The 9698-nt window shown below is 36.4% G+C and overlaps 1 non-coding gene across 1 annotated transcript; it reads right to left on the bottom strand.

Annotated features, from left to right (window-relative positions):
• Positions 1-5723: 5723 nt before the first annotated feature.
• On the bottom strand, positions 5724-5830 carry LOC136221080 (small nucleolar RNA R71). Its single transcript, XR_010684871.1, has one exon. It is a non-coding gene; the product is annotated as a small nucleolar RNA R71 (small nucleolar RNA).
• Positions 5831-9698: the final 3868 nt, after the last annotated feature.

Raw genomic sequence — 9698 nt, 5'->3', positions numbered from 1 at the left:
TTACTAAATTCTTTGCACATAGATTCATTAGTAGCACCAAAGATTATACCATCTACGTATATCTGAGCCAATATGGTATCCTTACCCTTTTTCTTAATGAATAAGGTTGTGTCAGCTTTACTTCTGACGTAGTTCCTAGTCAGCAGGAAACTGGTCAACCTCTCGTACCAAGCACGTGGTGCTTGTTTCAGGCCGTACAGGGCCTTTTTGAGTTTATAAACATGGTTTGGAAGTTTTGGATCTTCAAACCCTGGAGGCTGATTAACATATACCTCTTCGTTTATAAATCCATTAAGAAATGCACTCTTAACATCCATTTGATATAGTTTGAAATTCATGAAGCTAGCATATGCACATAATATACGTATAGCCTCTAACCTAGCAACGGAAGCAAAGGTCTCACCGTAGTCAATGCCTTCTTGCTGACTATAGCCTTGGGCTACAAGTCGGGCTTTGTTCCTGACTACATTGCCTTGCTCATCTAGTTTATTTCTAAAGACCCACTTAGTTCCTATGGTCTTTTGATTCCTAGGTTTCGGTACTAAGTCCCATACCTTATTTCTCTTGAATTGATGAAGCTCTTCTTGCATCTCATTGATCCAGAATTTGTCATGCTCAGCTTCGGTGAAGTTCTTTGGTTCATGAACTGAGACGAACGCAACATTGCTAAGATATCTCCTGAGTTGATTTCTTCTCATCAGATTGTTCTCAGCAGCATCAAGAATGGACTTCTCCGAGTGTCCTCTTGGAATTTTGATTTCTTTGGGTAATGTTGCGTTGTCAGCAGCAGGTGTTTCAACAATCTCTGCAGTTTTAGATTGGTCAGCATAGGTAATTTCGGGTTCGTTTTTACCTTTGGTCAGCCCGTGTGGTAATGACTCAGCGGCTCCATTTTGGTCAACGGAAGCTGAGCCTGGGTCATCTTCGGCAGACTGACTTGACTTACCTGTAGGGTCAGTTTCATCGAATTCTATATGGGCAGACTCTTCTACAACTTGAGTTCGTTTATTGAATACCCTATATGCTTTACTGTTAGTTGAGTACCCTAGAAAGATCACTTCGTCAGCTTTAGCATCAAATTTAGCAAGGTTTTCTTTTGTGTTGAGTATAAAGCATTTACACCCAAAGGCACGAAAGTAGCCAATGTTGGGCTTTTGTCCTTTCCAAAGTCCATAAGGGGTTTTCTTGAGTATAGGTCTAACTAAAGCCCTATTGAGTATATAGCATGCTGTGTGAACAGCTTCTCCCCAGAAATACTTTGGAAGCCTATTTTCGCTCAACATTGTCCTAGCAATTACAACTATTGTTCTGTTCTTCCTTTCAACAACCCCATTTTGTTGAGGAGTCCTAGGAGCAGAAAAATTATGGTCAATGCCACTGACTTCACAGAATTCGTCAAACTATTGGTTTTTGAATTCTTCGCCATTATCACTTCTAATATGAGCTATTTTTAGGTCTTTGTCAGTTTCAAGCCTTTTGACTAATGTGGAAAACATCTCAAATGTTTCATCCTTGCTACTCAACAGGATGATCCAAGTGTACCGAGATAAATCGTCTACAATGACTAAGGAGAATTTCTTACCGCCCAAGCTGAGTGGTTGGACAGGTCCGAAAAGGTCCAAATATAGTAATTCCAATAGACGCTTGGTTGAGACAATATTTTTACTTTGAAACGACTTTTTCGTTTGTTTACCTTGCTGACAAGCATTACATAATTGATCTTTTTCAAATCTCAGTTTGGGCAATCCCTCAACTAATTGCTTTCTTGCTAATTTGGCAAGGAGGTCCACGCTTACATGACCAGGTCTCCTATGCCATAGCCAGGAGTTGTCCTCCTTTGACACTAAGCATATGTTTTTCGAAAAATTCTTTTCCAAACTCAACATAAACACATTGTCAACACGAGGGGCAGTTAAAATCAAATTATTTGTTTTTCCCTCGAGTATATGACACTCAGTGGCATCAAATACAACCTTTCTACCGCTGTCACACAGCTGAGCCACACTCAATAGGTTATATTTGAGACCCCTGACTAAGGAGACTGACTCAATGGTAGGGTTACCTCCGATAGTACCTGAACCAACTATATTACCCTTTTTATTGTCTCCGAAGCTTACACTTCCACCTCGTTTACGCTCAAGTGTGATGAATTGAGTTTCATCACTGGTCATATGCCTCGAGCATGCGCTGTCAATATACCAAAGTTTTGACTTCTCCACGCATCTCAGACTCACCTGCATTTTGAATCATTCATCTTTAGGTACCCAATTATTTTTGGGTCCTCGTTGGTTAGCATAAACAGGTGACACATCATGTTTTAATTTGTGACGACATACATTTATTGTGTGGCCAGCTTTACCATAGAAGTGACAATAGGTTACCCTTTGAGGGTGATTTGGCTTTTGGTCAGCATGATTGTGCTGAGCATGCCAACATACCTTAGTGGTATGGCCTTTCTTTCCGCAAAAGTCACATTGGACATTCCGCCTATGATGTGTCCTCTTTTCCCATAACAGTCACACTGACTATTCTGCTGAGTGTACCATTTATGCTGACCAGTACCTTGATACTCAGCATTGGGATAGAACCCTTTCTTAGCCGATTTACTCAGCTGGTTCTGTATGGTTGTGATGTCCTTTCTAAGTTTCTTTGACTCAGTTTGGACTTCCGAGACAAAACCATGCATGACTTTTAGATTTTCATCTTGCCTGGTGTTGTCTTGGAGAAGATATCGGAGGTCACTCAGTTTGACCTCTTCAATCTCATCACATCGCCTGCTGAGTGCCTTTATTTTCTTGTTACACTTTTTAGTCAGTGTATATAGATCACTCAGGGCATTAACCATTTCATTTCTAAGCAAGAGTAGAGATGTTACCTCATGGGAGTGTTCCTCTTGGTCAGAACCGCCAGAGAGGTCAGCTTGCTCAGATTGGCTCTGGTCAGCAGCGTCATCGGCCATGAAGCATATATTTGCTGTCTCATTTGCATCAGCTTCTGATGAGGTTGACTCATCACTGTCACTCCATGTGGCCACCATTGCCTTTTTGCTTCCCCTCTTTTCTTTCTTTAAGTTAGGGAAGCTTGACTTAATGTGCCCAGTTTGATGGCACTCGAAGCATGTGACAGGCTTTGAGCTGTCCTTTTTGTATCTGCTGTCGATGGACTCAACTCTGTATTTGTCGCTTCTTCTGAATGGCCTTTTGCTGTTCCTGTCACTCTTTCTAAACAACTTCTTCATCTTTCTCGTGAACATGGCCGTTTCCTCATCATCTGATGAGTCAGCTTCGGTCGAGTCAGCTTTCATGACAAGAGATTTTTGCTTCTTGTCTTTTGACTTTTCTTTTGCTTCGGAGTTTTTCATGGAGATCTCATGGGTCAGAAGAGATCCGATCAGCTCGTCGTATTTGTACGTGGTCAAGTCCTGAGCTTCTTCCACAACTGTCTTCTTAGCTTGCCAACTTTTGGGGAGACTCCTCAATATTTTCTTCACCTGTTCCTCTTCGGTGAAATTTTTTCCGAGTCACTTGAGCTCATTTATGATATTGGTGAATGTTAAGCCCAAAATATACCTAAAATATCATCAATAATTACATCAATATTGCTACGAATTTATGCTATTTATAACTGTTTAGGAAGCTTTTACTCTCGAATATGTTTCTTTCTTGTAAGGTACATAAATATTTGGTAAAATCCAAATAGGAACGAAAAGAGCTCGAAAACAGAAGAAAAACCCTACAAAAGGAGTCGAAGACGACAGAAATTAATAACGCCAAATCGAGGACGCGAACGAAAGCAGAAGAACTGAAAAACGTTCCGTGCCGCGACCGCGGCCCCCAAATTCACGATCGCGACACGCGTTCCCCAGCTTTTCCTTCCTTCGTTTGAAGACCAATTGATGCTCCCCCATTCTCGATAGAGAATTTAATATTCTCGGTGCGAGCAGGAGTTTTTAGAAGCCTAGTTACACACTTTCGTTTTCGACGAAACGCGATCGTTCGGGTGGATAAAGACGTCCTTCCGCAATGGACAGGATCCTTCACAACGGACACGACACTTCAATCAAGACTCTTCAACATCTATAAATAAAGAGTTGATGGAGAGTTGAAGATATGTAGAAAAAAGAGATTAGTATAGAATTTATGCAGAAATTCCGAGTCAAGTGATTCAGAAGTTAGATTTTGATTCTGTTAAAAGCAATATGTTGTACACACATTGTTTATTCAATAATAACAAGTTTAGTAGCGTTTAGACATTGTTCCAGTTTAGTTTTCATTTTGGTAGTAGACTGACCCAGTCTCTATTACGAAGATTCAACGAGAAGATTGAGTAGAGGATCCGCCCCTGAGCCTGACAAACTCTAACGAAACCTAAGGAAAGGATTGACAACCCGTTCACTTGCAAGTCATCGAATGTTTCCATGCTCCATGCTCTCTGTAAACTTGTATCAATTTATATTTCATCTAATAAAGTCCGTTCTATTCGATAGATTTTTATGCAGCACTTATGGTAACCAATCCACTAAAGTGACTGCTGGTGTTTTCATTAAAACGTATTTAATCCAAAATCTTTACAAGGAAACTTTGTTGAACACTTAGGCAAATTATTATCTCGAAAGAGTTTTAATTTGATTAAGGGCAACTATCCCGAAAGGGTTTTGTCATGTTCAAAGCCAATTAATTAGAGGTTCCGTCATTTATTTCATCTTTATAATTCGTACAAAGTTTAAAGTTGTTTTCTTTGCTTAATGCAAACAAATACATCTGTTTACTTTTCTAAAAGTACTGAACGTTCCTATCTTGCAAATTCATTCTTAAATCAGAATATTTTCTAACGTTTTCATACTCTATCTAATTCTCATTCTAGCAATTTCAAAACCAAAACCGATTAAACGATTTTTCCATATTATAAACCTAAAAGTAAATTTAACCGATTATAAATAAGTTTTGTTTAAAAAACGTTCCCTATGGGATCGATATCTTTTATTACTACAAGCGTATACCGTGCACTTGCGGAAATCGCTCAACAAGTTTTTGGCGCCGTTGCCGGGGAACGCCAAAATTTTTGACAAAATTTTAAATTTTTCGTGTTTTATTACGAATCTAGGTTTATTCATACTTATTCAAACTTTTATATTTTATTTATTTTCAATTACTAACATATTTATTTTTCAAATTCTGTTTTGTAGGTAGTTTCGGTTCGTGCGAAATTTCAAGTTCATGCGCAGTTCTCGAACTTCAGGCACGTCACCAGATCCTATTGACCCAGAAATTGAAAGAACTCTTAAAAAGAACAAGAAAGAAAAGAAAAATAAAAACTAAACCCCAATAAAAACTAAAATTACCGAGCCAGAAGTTATGGCCACACTTATGGATTACGCTAGGCTAGGAGTGGCCGGTGTAACAAACAGTATAGTTAGACCCCAAATTAATGCACATCATTTTGAAATTAAGCCTGCGTTGCTTAATATGTTGCAAAATAATGTAACGTTTTACGGGTTACCTAACGAAGATCCTAATACCCATTTGACAAATTTCTTAGAAATTTGTGACACTTTTAAAATTACTGATGTAACTGCAGAAGCAATCAAACTTCACCTTTTTCCTTTTACTTTGAAGGATCGAGCCAAAGAATGGTTAACTTCTATGCCAGCCGCATCAATTGAGACTTGGGAGCAATTAGCCCAAGCATTTTTATCAAAAAAATTTCCTTTAGCAAAAACCGCAAGAGTCATTAAAGAGTTAACATCTTTTTCTCAAAATGATAATGAAACTCTTTATGAGGCTTGGGAACGTTTTAAAGAACTTCAACGTTTATGCCCACACCACCAATTGCCCGCTGAACTTTTAATGCAAACATTTTATAATGGATTAAATCCTACGACTAGAGGTTCATTGGATGCTATGTCTGGAGGGTTATTCATGAAGAAAACATCTGCCCAAGCAAGAGAACTTTTGGAGGAAATGGCAATCAACAGCAGTATGTGGCCCGCGGAACGTGGACACGTACCATTAGCAAAACCATCATCCTCAACTACTTCATCAGTTAAAGGTATAGTGAATCTTGATCCAGTAGCGATGTTGCAAGCCCAATTTTCTGTCTTATCGCACAAAATTGATAGGTTTATGGCACCGTGTGATTCTAATGGTAAGCCAATCCAAACGGATGTGGACTACGAAGGTATGAGTGAAATTGAACTGGTAAACTTTGTCCAAGGGCAAAACCAAAATAATAACCCTTATTCCAATACATATAATCCTGGATGGAGAAATCATCCTAACTTTAACTGGAGAGATAATAATAATGCTAATGCTAATCAAAATCGTACTACTAATTATCAAAATCAATCAAGAGATACGATTAGCACTTTATCTTCTAAAATCGACAAATTTATTGATGCTATGAGCGGAAAAATAAGTAATCACGACGATGGTTTTAAACGGATCGAGAATAAATTGGATCAGCTTATTAAAAACCAATCATCTAGCATCCATAATTTGGAGATTCAAATTGGACAACTCGCTAAATCAATTCCATCCCGCAAAGAGGGAAGTCTTCCAAGCCATACGGAAGAAAATCCGAAAGAGCATGTTAAGGCTATTACTCTTCGTTCAGGGAAAAATTACTTAGGCCCGGAAATGCCCGGAAATTCGACCTTACCTGGAACTGATTTACTGAAGCCCAAAGAAGATACATTAAAATAAAAAGATGCACCAATTGACTCTAGTACAAAAACTTTTGTACCCAAACCACCTTTTCCACACAAAGTCCGCAATAAGGACTAAGACAAACAACTTTTAACATTTTTAGACAAACTTAAGAATTTGCATATTAATTTAACGTTTATGGATGCGATTACGCAAATTCCCAATTATGGTAAATTACTCAAAGATTTAATTTCAAAGAAAATCAGTTGGGAAGGAATTTCATCCATTTCACTAACTGAAGATTGTAGTTCAATTGTGTCAAGTAATTTGCCCACAAAACTCAAGGATCCCGAATGTTTTACCATTCTGTGTAAATTGGGAGATATTGAATTTCCCAGTTGTCTCTGTGATTTAGGAGCAAGCATTAACTTGATGCCATTGTCTATTTTTAATAAGTTAGGCTTAGAAAAAGACATCAAACGTACCAATATGGTTTTGCAATTAGCGGATCAAACCACTAAAAGACCATACAGTATAATTGAGGATGTTTTAGTTAAAGTTGACAAATTTATTTTTCCTACCGATTTCGTTATTTTAGATTTTGCTTATGACGTAAATTGTCCGCTAATCTTTGGTAGACCGTTCATGAACACGGGACGTGCTCTAGTTGATGTGTCGGAAGGGAAAGTAGTTTTAAGAATAGGCAATGATAAGATTGAGTTTGATATGAATCAAGCGATGAAGTATCCTATGGAGGATTTCGCTTGTATGAAACTTGATTTAATTGAAGAATGTGTAAATGACATTATTCAAAAAGAAGAAATAATAGAACCTATAATGAGTGAGGAACTAGAAGATAAGGACCCAGAACCTTTGATTCGAGAAGATGGACCAGTTCCGCCTTCAATTATAGTTCCACCTAAATTAGAACTTAAAGAATTACCAAGTCATTTGAGGTACGCTTTCTTAGGCGAAGACGATTCTCTACCTATAATTATCTCTAACAAATTAACACAAGTCCAAGAAGAGAAATTGAAAGAAGTTGTTAGAAATAGGATAGGAAGTATGGGTTGGCAAATTTCAGACTTAAAAGGTATTAATCCGAGCATTGTAATGCACAGAATTCACTTAGAAGAAGATAAGCCACCTAAAGCGGATAGGCAAAGACGCCTAAATCCGAATATGAAAGAAGTAGTAAAAAATGAGATTACTAAACTTCTGGACAATGGAATCATCTACCTTATTTCAGATAGTGAATGGGTTAGTCCAATCCATTGTGTACCTAAAAAGGGAGGCATAACAGTTGTAAGGAATGAAGAAGGTGAATTAATACCTACGCGAACCACCACTGGTTGGAGGGTTTGTGTAACACCCCTTTTTATAAAACCGTCACTTTCTTGAACAGTAATAAATTCCATTTAATATACTAACAAAACTCAAAAGCGTAGCAACATTTCATTTACAAATGCATTTCAATAGGTTCAAATAAATGAACCCCAAACGTTTAAATTTACCAAAAGTACAGACAAGCTAGACTATTAGTAATATGAACCTAATAATGATGAATCTACACACTGGCTGATCCAAACGAGCATCGCTAAACATTTCATGACATTAACCTGACAAGAAAACTGATGGAGAGGGGGTGAGCTTGGGAGGCCCAGTAAGATAGCCAATTAAATACATAGCACAACCACACACGCATACAATTCAGTTTACATGCATTTAATATTTATTAGTTGTCAAGCAGAACATCCAATACTCAATGAATTACTATTAATTTATTCAAGGGCCCTGCTTACTCTAGTCTAGTAATACCCAATGGTTGCTTGGCCAATAAAATCATATCCTGGGATACCCTGTCGTAACAAATACCCGGTATCCCGTCTTCTAGGTACCCTATCGTAACAAATACCCGGTACCTTAACACTCTGTCGTAACAAATACCCGGTGTTTATATTTCACGTGATCACAATATTCCTTTTTCTCATTTCAATTGCAACCATTGAATATACTATCCTAGTTTAAGCTTTTATTCTCATATCTCTGACATTTCTAGAATCAAAATTACACATCTCATATATATATTTTACTCAATTCTCATATCATTATCATCATCATCCTTCTCAAATTTATTTATACCAACATGACTATTGTCAATGTACGAGATACACATGTTAAACACGGAGATCAAACCAACAGACAGTTTATCTCAACAAATCAACACGACGGCAAACATACAATTAACATACCCTATATTTAATTAACTACTCACATTCATTACAAGTATAACAGTCAATTAAAATAGACATATAAACAATCAAACAAAGAACTATGTATATAATTAACTACTTACCTCTACTCCGAGAAAGAACGCTAAATTACTATGCGACGACGGCCTATCTCCAAATTGATACATGTATACTATCTAAGAGAATAAATTTTCTTTTTCCAGAATATCAATGAGTTTTGCGGCTCTCCCCCTCCAAAATAAGCTTTCATGATATATATATATATATATATATATATATATATATATATATATATATATATATATATATATATATATATATATATATATATATGTAGGGAGAAGTTTACCCTAATTAAATTAATTAAAGTGAAACTATTTTTAATATATATATATTTTGAACAAATTAGTTTACAATGTAAACACCTCTACCTTGCCATTCTCGGACTCTAGAATTAATAATATTTTCATTTTATTTTTAATTTTCTTTTTTATAATAGTATTGGTAAGATTTTAATATTAATTTATTACTCTAACTACAAATCTATCACAATGAATTAATATAGAGAAAAAATATATTTTTCAAATATAATTATATAACATTAACATTTGATTTTATTAAATTAAATAAATCTTAATAATTAATTATTTTAGAATCCTAATTTATATGTATGCTTATAATGAATTTTTTTTCGGGGCGTTACAGTTCTTCCCCTCTAAAAAGAATTTCGTCCTCGAAATTTAAAAGAGATGTATTTTGAAATACATAGGCTTTAAGTATAAAAAATATATATTGAAAATTA

Source organism: Euphorbia lathyris, chromosome 2 (genome assembly GCF_963576675.1).
Source record: "Euphorbia lathyris chromosome 2, ddEupLath1.1, whole genome shotgun sequence".
In the NCBI taxonomy this organism is placed as follows: domain Eukaryota; kingdom Viridiplantae; phylum Streptophyta; class Magnoliopsida; order Malpighiales; family Euphorbiaceae; genus Euphorbia; species Euphorbia lathyris.
Note: the sequence above shows the minus strand (reverse complement) of the source record. Positions and strands in the feature narration are given on the sequence as shown.